This window comes from Ranitomeya variabilis, chromosome 3, assembly GCF_051348905.1.
Source record: "Ranitomeya variabilis isolate aRanVar5 chromosome 3, aRanVar5.hap1, whole genome shotgun sequence".
NCBI classification, from domain to species: domain Eukaryota; kingdom Metazoa; phylum Chordata; class Amphibia; order Anura; family Dendrobatidae; genus Ranitomeya; species Ranitomeya variabilis.
Window position 1 is genome coordinate 181,227,825 of NC_135234.1, and position 14,217 is coordinate 181,242,041.

Consider the following 14,217-nt stretch of genomic DNA (forward strand, 5'->3'; position numbering starts at 1 on the left):
CCATCAAGCAGGAGAGCGATGTGTGGTTTGTGCCAGCGAATCTCCAGCCAGGCATGGTAGTGTGTGATAATGGCCGAAATCTGGTGGCAGCTCTGGGCCTCGGCAACCTCACTCACATCCCATGTCTGGCACATGTGCTCAATTTGGTCGTGCAGAGCTTTTTGAGGGACTATCCGGATCTTGATGCACTGCTGCACAAGGTCCGCCTAGAGTGTACTCACTTGCGGCGTTCCAGCACGGCAAAAGCGCGCATTGCGGCTCTGCAGCACCGACACCGCCTGCCGGAACATCGCATCATATGTGACCTACCTACCAGGTGGAATTCCACGTTACATATGTTGGAGCGGTTGTGTGAGCAGCAGCAAGCTGTAATGGAGTACCAGCTGCTTCAGGCGCAAAGAAGTCGCAGTCAGCGCCGTACAGACTTCACAACCACAGAGTGGGCCACTATGAATGACGTCTGCCAGGTTTTGCGTCCCTTTGATTATTCCACGCGGATGGCGAGTGCAGATGATGCACTAGTCAGCATGACTGTCCCCCTTATCTGCCTGCTTGAAAAATCACTGCAAGCGCTAAGGGATGATGTTGTGGAAGAGGTGGAGGATGAGGATTCACCATTTCCATCATCTTCTGGACAGTCAGCGCCACGTGGTTCCTCACAAACGTGTAGGCAGGGGACAGTTTGTGAGGAGGATGAGGATGTTGTGAATTTGCTTTTTGCTCCCTCTAGTGGTTACTAGTTTTTTGACTCTGGTTTTTCTGTCATTCCTTTTATCCGCACCTGGGTCGTTAGTTAGGGGTGTTGCTATATAAGCTCCCTGGACCTTCAGTTCAATGCCTGGCAACGTAGTTATCAGAGCCAGTCTGCTGTGCTCTTCTTGTCTACTGATCCTGGTTCCAGTTATATCAGCTAAGTCTGCCTTTTGCTTTTTGTTATTTGTTTTGGTTTTGTATTTTTGTCCAGCTTGTTCCAAATCTACATCCTGACCTTTGCTGGAAGCTCTAGGGGGCTGGTGTTCTCCCCCCGGACCGTTAGACGGTTCGGGGGTTCTTGAATTTCCAGTGTGGATTTTGATAGGGTTTTTGTTGACCATATAAGTTACCTTTCTTTATTCTGCTATCAGTAAGCGGGCCTCTCTGTGCTAAACCTGGTTCATTTCTGTGTTTGTCATTTCCTCTTACCTCACCGTCATTATTTGTGGGGGGCTTCTATCCAGCTTTGGGGTCCCCTTCTCTGGAGGCAAGAAAGGTCTTTGTTTTCCTCTACTAGGGGTAGCTAGATTCTCCGGCTGGCGCGTGTCATCTAGAATCAACGTAGGAATGATCCCCGGCTACTTCTAGTGTTGGCGTTAGGAGTAGATATATGGTCAACCCAGTTACCACTGCCCTATGAGCTGGATTTTTGTATTCTGCAGACTTCCACGTTCCTCTGAGACCCTCGCCATTGGGGTCATAACAGTTTGCCAGGCCCGTATTAAATGTTTAATGCATTGCAGAAGAGGGATTATAAGAAAGAAGATTCTGAGTTTTTTTTTTTTTTCTTCTTCCCCTTTACCTCAGAGTGGCTATGCTTGCTGCAGACATGAATGTCCAGACCTTGATTACAAGTGTGGACCAGCTGGCTACTCGTGTGCAGGGCATACAAGACTATGTTATCAGAAATCCTATGTCAGAACCTAAAATACCGATTCCTGAACTGTTTTCCGGAGACAGGTTTAAGTTTAGGAATTTCGTGAATAATTGTAAATTGTTTTTGTCCCTGAGACCCTGTTCATCTGGAGATTCTGCTCAGCAAGTAAAAATTGTTATTGCGTTCTTACGGGGCGACCCTCAGGATTGGGCTTTTTCGCTGGCACCAGGAGATCCGGCATTGGCTGATCTTGATGCGTTTTTTCTGGCGCTCGGTTTACTTTATGAGGAACCCAATCTTGAGATTCAGGCAGAAAAGGCCTTGCTGGCTATGTCTCAGGGGCAGGACGAGGCTGAAGTGTATTGCCAAAAATTTCGGAAATGGTCCGTGCTGACACATTGGAACGAGTGTGCACTGGCCGCTAATTTTAGAAATGGCCTTTCTGAAGCCATTAAGAATGTTATGGTGGGTTTTCCCATTCCCACAGGTCTGAATGATACTATGGCACTGGCTATTCAAATTGACCGGCGGTTGCGGGAGCGCAAAACCGCAAATTCCCTCATGGTGTTGTCTGAACAGACACCTAATTCGGTGCAATGTGATAGAAAAACCGCAAATTCCCTCATGGTGTTGTCTGAACAGACACCTGATTTAATGCAATGTGATGGAATCCTGACTAGAAATGAGCGGAAAATTCATAGACGCCGGAATGGCTTGTGCTACTACTGTGGTGATTCTACACATGTTATCTCAGCATGCTCTAAACGTATAGCTAAGGTTGTTAGTCCTGTCACCGTTGGTAATTTGCAACCTAAATTTATTCTGTCTGTAACTTTGATTTGCTCACTGTCATCTTATCCTGTCATGGCGTTTGTAGATTCAGGTGCTGCCCTGAGTCTCATGGATCTCTCATTTGCTAAGCGCTGTGGTTTTACTCTTGAACCATTAGAAAATCCTATTCCTCTTAGGGGTATTGATGCTACACCATTGGCAGCAAATAAACCGCAGTATTGGACACAGGTTACCATGTGCATGACTCCTGAACACCGCGAGGTGATACGTTTCCTGGTTTTACATAAAATGCATGATTTGGTTGTTTTAGGGCTGCCATGGTTACAGACCCATAATCCAGTCCTGGACTGGAAGGCTATGTCAGTCTCAAGTTGGGGCTGTCGTGGTATTCATGGGGATTCCCTGCCTGTGTCTATTGCTTCTTCTACGCCTTCGGAAGATCCGGAGTATTTGTCTGATTATCAGGATGTCTTCAGTGAGTCTGAGTCCAGTGCACTGCCTCCTCATAGGGACTGTGACTGTGCTATAGATTTGATCCCAGGCAGTAAATTTCCTAAGGGAAGACTGTTTAATCTGTCGGTACCTGAACATACCGCTATGCGTTCATATATCAAGGAGTCTCTGGAGAAAGGACATATTCGTCCGTCTTCTTCCCCTCTTGGTGCGGGATTCTTTTTTGTGGCAAAAAAGGACGGATCTTTGAGACCTTGTATTGATTATCGGCTTTTAAATAAGATCACTGTCAAATTTCAGTATCCTTTACCGCTGTTGTCTGACTTGTTTGCCCGGATTAAGGGTGCCAAGTGGTTCACCAAGATAGACCTTCGTGGTGCGTACAACCTTGTGCGCATTAAGAAAGGTGATGAATGGAAAACCGCATTCAATACGCCCGAAGGTCATTTTGAGTACTTGGTGATGCCTTTTGGGCTCTCCAATGCGCCTTCAGTTTTTCAGTCCTTTATGCATGACATTTTCCGGAAGTATCTGGATAAATTTCTGATTGTTTATCTGGATGATATTTTGGTTTTTTCTGATAATTGGGATTCGCATGTGGAGCAGGTCAGGTTGGTCTTTAAAATTTTGCGTGAAAATTCTTTGTTTGTCAAGGGCTCAAAGTGTCTCTTTGGTGTACAGAAGGTTCCCTTTTTGGGGTTCATTTTTTCCCCTTCTGCTGTGGAGATGGACCCAGTCAAGGTCCGAGCTATTCTTGATTGGACTCAGCCCTCGTCAGTTAAGAGTCTTCAGAAGTTCTTGGGCTTCGCTAACTTCTACCGTCGTTTTATCGCTAATTTTTCTAGCATTGTGAAACCTTTGACGGATATGACCAAGAAGGGCTCCGATGTAGCTAACTGGGCTCCTGCTGCCGTGGAGGCTTTCCAGGAGTTGAAACGCCGGTTTACTTCGGCGCCTGTTTTGTGCCAGCCTGACGTCTCACTTCCCTTTCAGGTTGAGGTGGATGCTTCGGAGATTGGGGCAGGGGCCGTTTTGTCGCAGAGAGGCCCTGGTTGCTCTGTTATGAAACCTTGTGCCTTTTTCTCTAGGAAGTTTTCGCCTGCCGAGCGAAATTATGATGTGGGCAATCGGGAGTTGTTGGCCATGAAATGGGCATTTGAGGAGTGGCGTCATTGGCTCGAGGGTGCTAAGCATCGTGTGGTGGTCTTGACTGATCACAAAAATCTGATGTATCTCGAGTCTGCTAAACGCCTTAATCCGAGACAGGCCCGCTGGTCATTGTTTTTCTCCCGCTTTGATTTTGTTGTCTCGTATTTACCAGGTTCAAAGAATGTGAAGGCCGATGCTCTTTCTAGGAGCTTTGTGCCTGATGCTCCTGGAGTCGCTGATCCTGTTGGTATTCTTAAAGATGGAGTTATCTTGTCAGCTATTTCTCCGGATCTGCGACGTGTGTTGCAGAGATTTCAGGCTGATAGGCCTGAGTCTTGTCCACCTGACAGACTGTTTGTCCCGGATAAGTGGACCAGCAGAGTCATTTCCGAGGTTCATTCCTCGGTGTTGGCAGGTCACCCGGGAATTTTTGGCACCAGAGATCTGGTGGCCAGGTCCTTTTGGTGGCCTTCCTTGTCAAGGGATGTGCGGTCATTTGTGCAGTCCTGTGGGACTTGTGCTCGAGCTAAGCCTTGCTGTTCTCGTGCCAGCGGTTTGCTCTTGCCCTTGCCTGTCCCGAAGAGACCTTGGACACATATCTCCATGGATTTCATTTCTGATCTTCCGCTATCTCAGGGCATGTCCGTTATCTGGGTGATATGTGATCGCTTCTCCAAGATGGTCCATTTGGTTCCTTTGCCTAAGCTGCCTTCCTCTTCCGATCTGGTTCCTGTGTTTTTCCAGAACGTGGTTCGTTTGCACGGCATCCCTGAGAATATTGTGTCAGACAGAGGATCCCAGTTCGTTTCCAGGTTCTGGCGATCCTTTTGTAGTAGGATGGGCATTGATTTGTCGTTTTCGTCTGCTTTCCATCCTCAGACTAATGGACAGACGGAGCGAACCAATCAGACTTTGGAGGCTTATTTGAGGTGTTTTGTCTCTGCTGATCAGGACGATTGGGTGACATTCTTGCCGTTGGCTGAGTTTGCCCTTAATAATCGGGCTAGTTCCGCCACCTTGGTTTCGCCTTTTTTCTGCAACTCTGGTTTCCATCCTCGCTTTTCTTCGGGTCATGTGGAGCCTTCTGACTGTCCTGGGGTGGATTCTGTGGTGGATAGGTTGCAGCAGATCTGGAATCATGTGGTGGACAACTTGAAGTTGTCACAGGAGAAGGCTCAGCGCTTTGCCAACCGCCGCCGCGGTGTGGGTCCCCGACTACGCGTTGGGGATTTGGTATGGCTTTCTTCCCGCTTTGTTCCTATGAAGGTCTCCTCTCCCAAATTTAAACCTCGTTTTATTGGGCCTTACAAGATATTGGAAATCCTTAATCCTGTATCTTTTCGTCTGGATCTTCCTGTGTCGTTTGCTATTCACAATGTATTTCATAGGTCCTTGTTGCGGCGGTACATTGTGCCTGTAGTTCCTTCTGCTGAGCCTCCTGCTCCGGTGTTGGTTGAGGGCGAGTTGGAGTACGTGGTGGAGAAGATCTTGGATTCTCGCCTCTCCAGGCGGAGGCTTCAGTACCTGGTCAAGTGGAAGGGCTATGGTCAGGAGGATAATTCCTGGGTGGTCGCCTCTGATGTTCATGCGGCCGATTTAGTTCGTGCCTTTCATGCCGCTCATCCTGATCGCCCTGGTGGTCGTGGTGAGGGTTCGGTGACCCCTCACTAAGGGGGGGGTACTGTTGTGAATTTGCTTTTTGCTCCCTCTAGTGGTTACTAGTTTTTTGACTCTGGTTTTTCTGTCATTCCTTTTATCCGCACCTGGGTCGTTAGTTAGGGGTGTTGCTATATAAGCTCCCTGGACCTTCAGTTCAATGCCTGGCAACGTAGTTATCAGAGCTAGTCTGCTGTGCTCTTGTCTACTGATCGTGGTTCCAGTTATATCAGCTAAGTCTGCCTTTTGCTTTTTGTTATTTGTTTTGGTTTTGTATTTTTGTCCAGCTTGTTCCAAATCTACATCCTGACCTTTGCTGGAAGCTCTAGGGGGCTGGTGTTCTCCCCCCGGACCGTTAGACGGTTCGGGGGTTCTTGAATTTCCAGTGTGGATTTTGATAGGGTTTTTGTTGACCATATAAGTTACCTTTCTTTATTCTGCTATCAGTAAGCGGGCCTCTCTGTGCTAAACCTGGTTCATTTCTGTGTTTGTCATTTCCTCTTACCTCACCGTCATTATTTGTGGGGGGCTTCTATCCAGCTTTGGGGTCCCCTTCTCTGGAGGCAAGAAAGGTCTTTGTTTTCCTCTACTAGGGGTAGCTAGATTCTCCGGCTGGCGCGTGTCATCTAGAATCAACGTAGGAATGATCCCCGGCTACTTCTAGTGTTGGCGTTAGGAGTAGATATATGGTCAACCCAGTTACCACTGCCCTATGAGCTGGATTTTTGTATTCTGCAGACTTCCACGTTCCTCTGAGACCCTCGCCATTGGGGTCATAACAGAGGAGGAGTCAATGGAGGAGGAAGACATCCGTCCAGAGGAGGGAGTTACCGAATTGTCCAGTACTCAGTGTGTACAGCGAGGGTGGGGTGATGACGAGCGGGCAGAGATCACGCCTCCAGCAGGGGACAGCATTTCTTGGGCAGTTGGCAGTCTGCAGCACATGGTGGATTACATGCTGCAGTGCCTGAGAAACGACCGCCGCATTGCCCACATTCTCAACATGTCTGATTATTGGGTGTTCACCCTCCTCGATCCTCGCTACCGGGACAACGTAGAAAGCCTCATCACACCGTTGAACCGGGAGCGAAAAATGCGGGAGTACCAAGACACACTGGTGAATTCCATCATCTTCTCCATTCCAACTGAGAGAAGTGCTGCTAGTGCATTCCAAAGCAGCTCAGTGCGTCCAGGCAGTGGTGGAGGCTCTGCACAAAGAGGGAGCAGAAGCAGTGCCTCTGCCCAAGGCAAGACCAGTATGGCCCAACTGTGGCACAGTTTTCTGTGCCCCCCACAAAAGTCTACACCATCACAGACGGCTCCAGTCAGCAGGAGGCAACGGTTCCGTCAGATGGTGACAGACTACATGTCTTGCCCTCTTGCTGTACTCCCAGACGGCTCTTCCCCTTTCAAGTTTTGGGTCTCAAAGCTGGATACATGGCCAGAGCTAAGCCAGTATGCATTGGAGGTGCTGTCTTGCCCTGCGGCCAGTGTATTATCGGAACGTGTCTTTAGTGCTGCAGGTGGTGTACTAACTGACCGTCGCATGCGACTATCCTCCGATAACGTTGACCGGCTTACTTTCCTGAAAATGAACAAGGCCTGGATTTCGCAGGAATTTGCCACTCCTCCTCCTGATTAAATAATTAGGTCACTGTATACGTTATCCAGGTCTCCTGTTGTGTTCATCTTTCTACCACCTGAACTTAAATTCCTGGGCTCCAACACCGCCAGTTGAGGCTCAGAAGTGCCGTCTGCACAGTCAAAACATACGACCCAGTGTTATTGGGTTTCAGTAACGTCAGCTGATCCCCAGCTGTGTAGCCGGCAATGTGTCATGCGACCGCCACGCTGACACAACAACTGAAATGTAAGGGAATCTGTCCCCCCCCCCAAGACGTTTGTTACTGAAAGAGCCACCTTGTGCAGCAGTAATGCTGCACAAGGAAAAGGTAGCTATTTTGGTTTAGCTCCTTGCACACGCAGAACTTAACACTTATAAAATGTGTCCACTGATACCGTAAAACCGTCCCGGAGGTGGGACTTTCCTTCGTAATATGACGCAGCACAGCCATCATTCCTCCCCCCCCCGGCGCCGCGCCCCGGCTCCTCAGCGTTGTTTGATTCCGTCCCGGAGCCTGCGCTGTTATGTTATCCCGTGGCCAGGCACACTTAGCGCTGCCCGTCTTCTGGCATCATTTGGTGTCAGGATGGCTGCGCCTGTGCGGCCACGCTGGCCGAGAGCCCGCCTCGCAGTGTCTTCTGATTTAATCCCACTGGGGGCCTGGGATCCATGGACATGCGCAGTGCATATCTGAACCTCCACCTCTCACTCATCTCCCTATGGCTTCTTCAGACTGTTCGGTGTCAGCTGGTCCCTAATAGCATGCCACGGCCGTGACACTGCACAGTCTTAAGAAGCCGTAGAGAGGGGAGTGAGAGGCGAGGATATGCACTGCGCATGGCCATGGATCCCAGGCCCCCAGTGGGATAAAATCAGAAGACACTGCGAGGCGGGCTCTCGGCCAGCACGGCCGCACAGGCGCAGCCAGCCTGACACCAAATGATGTCAGAAGATGGGCAGCGCTAAGTGTGCCTGGCCAAGGGATAACATAACAGCGCAGGCTCCGGGACGGAATCAAACTACGCTGAGGAGCCGGGGCGCGGCGCCGGGGGGGGGAGGAATGACGGCTGTGCTGCGTCATATTACGAAGGAAAGTCCCACCTCCGGGACGGTTTCACGGTTTCAGGGGACACATTTTATAAGTGTTTAGTTCTGTGTTTGCAAGGAGCATGATGAAAAGAGCCACCTTTTCCTTTTGCATCTTTTGAGCTGCACAAGCTGGCTCTTTCAGCCACAAACGCCTTGGGGGGGGTTAAAGGTTCCCTTTCGACTTTCTCAGGCTTCGGCCTACATTGTGTTCCTCTGCTTTTCCACCTGTCCCTGGGCTCCAACACCGCTAGTTGCCGTCCAGAAGTGCTGTCCGCACAGTCCCAACAGTCGCTCCTCTGTTATTGGGGTTCAGTAACGTCAGCTGTTCCCCAGCTGTGTGTGTGGCAATCCCTCCTACCTCCTCCTACCTCCTCCTCCTCCACCTGTCCCTGGGCTCCAACACCGCTAGTTGTTGCCTGGTAGTGCTGTACGCACAGTCCCAACAGTCCCTCCTCTGTTATTGGGGTTCAGTAACGTCAGCTGTTCCCCTGCTGTGTGTGTGGCAATCCCTCCTACCTCCTCCACCTCCTCCTCCTCCACCTGTCCCTGGGCTCCAACACCGCTAGTTGTTGCCTGGTAGTGCTGTACGCACAGTCCCAACAGTCCCTCCTCTGTTATTGGGGTTCAGTAACGTCAGCTGTTCCCCTGCTGTGTGTGTGGCAATCCCTCCTACCTCCTCCTACCTCCTCCTCCTCCACCTGTCCCTGGGCTCCAACACCGCTAGTTGCCGTCCAGAAGTGCTGTCCGCACAGTCCCAACAGTCGCTCCTCTGTTATTGGGGTTCAGTAACGTCAGCTGTTCCCCAGCTGTGTGTGTGGCAATCCCTCCTACCTCCTCCACCTCCTCCTCCTCCACCTGTCCCTGGGCTCCAACACCGCTAGTTGTTGCCTGGTAGTGCTGTACGCACAGTCCCAACAGTCCCTCCTCTGTTATTGGGGTTCAGTAACGTCAGCTGTTCCCCAGCTGTGTGTGTGGCAATCCCTCCTACCTCCTCCTACCTCCTCCTCCTCCACCTGTCCCTGGGCTCCAACACCGCTAGTTGCCATCCAGAAGTGCTGTCCTGTTATGACCCCAATGGCGAGGGTCTCAGAGGAACGTGGAAGTCTGCAGAATACAAAAATCCAGCTCATAGGGCAGTGGTAACTGGGTTGACCATATATCTACTCCTAACGCCAACACTAGAAGTAGCCGGGGATCATTCCTACGTTGATTCTAGATGACACGCGCCAGCCGGAGAATCTAGCTACCCCTAGTAGAGGAAAACAAAGACCTTTCTTGCCTCCAGAGAAGGGGACCCCAAAGCTGGATAGAAGCCCCCCACAAATAATGACGGTGAGGTAAGAGGAAATGACAAACACAGAAATGAACCAGGTTTAGCACAGAGAGGCCCGCTTACTGATAGCAGAATAAAGAAAGGTAACTTATATGGTCAACAAAAACCCTATCAAAATCCACACTGGAAATTCAAGAACCCCCGAACCGTCTAACGGTCCGGGGGGAGAGCACCAGCCCCCTAGAGCTTCCAGCAAAGGTCAGGATATAGATTTGGAACAAGCTGGACAAAAATACAAAACCAAAACAAATAGCAAAAAGCAAAAGGCAGACTTAGCTGATATAACTGGAACCAGGATCAGTAGACAAGAGCACAGCAGACTAGCTCTGATAACTACGTTGCCAGGCATTGAACTGAAGGTCTAGGGAGCTTATATAGCAACACCCCTAACTAACGACCCAGGTGCGGATAAAAGGAATGACAGAAAAACCAGAGTCAAAAAACTAGTAACCACTAGAGGGAGCAAAAAGCAAATTCACAACAGTACCCCCCCCTTAGTGAGGGGTCACCGAACCCTCACCACGACCACCAGGGCGATCAGGATGAGCGGCATGAAAGGCACGAACTAAATCGGCCGCATGAACATCAGAGGCCACCACCCAGGAATTATCCTCCTGACCATAGCCCTTCCACTTGACCAGGTACTGAAGCCTCCGCCTGGAGAGGCGAGAATCCAAGATCTTCTCCACCACGTACTCCAACTCGCCCTCAACCAACACCGGAGCAGGAGGCTCAGCAGAAGGAACTACAGGCACAATGTACCGCCGCAACAAGGACCTATGAAATACATTGTGAATAGCAAACGACACAGGAAGATCCAGACGAAAAGATACAGGATTAAGGATTTCCAATATCTTGTAAGGCCCAATAAAACGAGGTTTAAATTTGGGAGAGGAGACCTTCATAGGAACAAAGCGGGAAGAAAGCCATACCAAATCCCCAACGCGTAGTCGGGGACCCACACCGCGACGGCGGTTGGCAAAGCGCTGAGCCTTCTCCTGTGACAACTTCAAGTTGTCCACCACATGATTCCAGATCTGCTGCAACCTATCCACCACAGAATCCACCCCAGGACAGTCAGAAGGCTCCACATGACCCGAAGAAAAGCGAGGATGGAAACCAGAGTTGCAGAAAAAAGGCGAAACCAAGGTGGCGGAACTAGCCCGATTATTAAGGGCAAACTCAGCCAACGGCAAGAATGTCACCCAATCGTCCTGATCAGCAGAGACAAAACACCTCAAATAAGCCTCCAAAGTCTGATTGGTTCGCTCCGTCTGTCCATTAGTCTGAGGATGGAAAGCAGACGAAAACGACAAATCAATGCCCATCCTACTACAAAAGGATCGCCAGAACCTGGAAACGAACTGGGATCCTCTGTCTGACACAATATTCTCAGGGATGCCGTGCAAACGAACCACGTTCTGGAAAAACACAGGAACCAGATCGGAAGAGGAAGGCAGCTTAGGCAAAGGAACCAAATGGACCATCTTGGAGAAGCGATCACATATCACCCAGATAACGGACATGCCCTGAGATAGCGGAAGATCAGAAATGAAATCCATGGAGATATGTGTCCAAGGTCTCTTCGGGACAGGCAAGGGCAAGAGCAAACCGCTGGCACGAGAACAGCAAGGCTTAGCTCGAGCACAAGTCCCACAGGACTGCACAAATGACCGCACATCCCTTGACAAGGAAGGCCACCAAAAGGACCTGGCCACCAGATCTCTGGTGCCAAAAATTCCCGGGTGACCTGCCAACACCGAGGAATGAACCTCGGAAATGACTCTGCTGGTCCACTTATCTGGGACAAACAGTCTGTCAGGTGGACAAGACTCAGGCCTATCAGCCTGAAATCTCTGCAACACACGTCGCAGATCCGGAGAAATAGCTGACAAGATAACTCCATCTTTAAGAATACCAACAGGATCAGTGACTCCAGGAGCATCAGGCACAAAGCTCCTAGAAAGAGCATCGGCCTTCACATTCTTTGAACCTGGTAAATACGAGACAACAAAATCAAAGCGGGAGAAAAACAATGACCAGCGGGCCTGTCTCGGATTAAGGCGTTTAGCAGACTCGAGATACATCAGATTTTTGTGATCAGTCAAGACCACCACACGATGCTTAGCACCCTCGAGCCAATGACGCCACTCCTCAAATGCCCATTTCATGGCCAACAACTCCCGATTGCCCACATCATAATTTCGCTCGGCAGGCGAAAACTTCCTAGAGAAAAAGGCACAAGGTTTCATAACAGAGCAACCAGGGCCTCTCTGCGACAAAACGGCCCCTGCCCCAATCTCCGAAGCATCCACCTCAACCTGAAAGGGAAGTGAGACGTCAGGCTGGCACAAAACAGGCGCCGAAGTAAACCGGCGTTTCAACTCCTGGAAAGCCTCCACGGCAGCAGGAGCCCAGTTAGCTACATCGGAGCCCTTCTTGGTCATATCCGTCAAAGGTTTCACAATGCTAGAAAAATTAGCGATAAAACGACGGTAGAAGTTAGCGAAGCCCAAGAACTTCTGAAGACTCTTAACTGACGAGGGCTGAGTCCAATCAAGAATAGCTCGGACCTTGACTGGGTCCATCTCCACAGCAGAAGGGGAAAAAATGAACCCCAAAAAGGGAACCTTCTGTACACCAAAGAGACACTTTGAGCCCTTGACAAACAAAGAATTTTCACGCAAAATTTTAAAGACCAACCTGACCTGCTCCACATGCGAATCCCAATTATCAGAAAAAACCAAAATATCATCCAGATAAACAATCAAAAATTTATCCAGATACTTCCGGAAAATGTCATGCATAAAGGACTGAAAAACTGAAGGCGCATTGGAGAGCCCAAAAGGCATCACTAAGTACTCAAAATGACCTTCGGGCGTATTGAATGCGGTTTTCCATTCATCACCTTGCTTAATGCGCACAAGGTTGTACGCACCACGAAGGTCTATCTTGGTGAACCACTTGGCACCCTTAATCTGGGCAAACAAGTCAGACAACAGCGGTAAAGGATACTGAAATTTGACAGTGATCTTATTCAAAAGCCGATAATCAATACAAGGTCTCAAAGATCCGTCCTTTTTTGCCACAAAAAAGAATCCCGCACCAAGAGGGGAAGAAGACGGACGAATATGTCCTTTCTCCAGAGACTCCTTGATATATGAACGCATAGCGGTATGTTCAGGTACCGACAGATTAAACAGTCTTCCCTTAGGAAATTTACTGCCCGGGATCAAATCTATAGCACAGTCACAGTCCCTATGAGGAGGCAGTGCACTGGACTCAGACTCACTGAAGACATCCTGATAATCAGACAAATACTCCGGAACTTCCGAAGGCGTAGAAGAAGCAATAGACACAGGCAGGGAATCCCCATGAATACCACGACAGCCCCAACTTGAGACTGACATAGCCTTCCAGTCCAGGACTGGATTATGGGTCTGTAACCATGGCAGCCCTAAAACAACCAAATCATGCATTTTATGTAAAACCAGGAAACGTATCACCTCGCGGTGTTCAGGAGTCATGCACATGGTAACCTGTGTCCAATACTGCGGTTTATTTGCTGCCAATGGTGTAGCATCAATACCCCTAAGAGGAATAGGATTTTCTAATGGTTCAAGAGTAAAACCACAGCGCTTAGCAAATGAGAGATCCATGAGACTCAGGGCAGCACCTGAATCTACAAACGCCATGACAGGATAAGATGACAGTGAGCAAATCAAAGTTACAGACAGAATAAATTTAGGTTGCAAATTACCAACGGTGACAGGACTAACAACCTTAGCTATACGTTTAGAGCATGCTGAGATAACATGTGTAGAATCACCACAGTAATAGCACAAGCCATTCTGGCGTCTATGAATTTTCCGCTCATTTCTAGTCAGGATTCTATCACATTGCATTAAATCAGGTGTCTGTTCAGACAACACCATGAGGGAATTTGCGGTTTTTCTATCACATTGCACCGAATTAGGTGTCTGTTCAGACAACACCATGAGGGAATTTGCGGTTTTGCGCTCCCGCAACCGCCGGTCAATTTGAATAGCCAGTGCCATAGTATCATTCAGACCTGTGGGAATGGGAAAACCCACCATAACATTCTTAATGGCTTCAGAAAGGCCATTTCTAAAATTAGCGGCCAGTGCACACTCGTTCCAATGTGTCAGCACGGACCATTTCCGAAATTTTTGGCAATACACTTCAGCCTCGTCCTGCCCCTGAGACATAGCCAGCAAGGCCTTTTCTGCCTGAATCTCAAGATTGGGTTCCTCATAAAGTAAACCGAGCGCCAGAAAAAACGCATCAAGATCAGCCAATGCCGGATCTCCTGGCACCAGCGAAAAAGCCCAATCCTGAGGGTCGCCCCGTAAGAAAGAAATAACAATTTTTACTTGCTGAGCAGAATCTCCAGATGAACAGGGTCTCAGGGACAAAAACAATTTACAATTATTCACGAAATTCCTAAACTTAAACCTGTCTCCGGAAAAC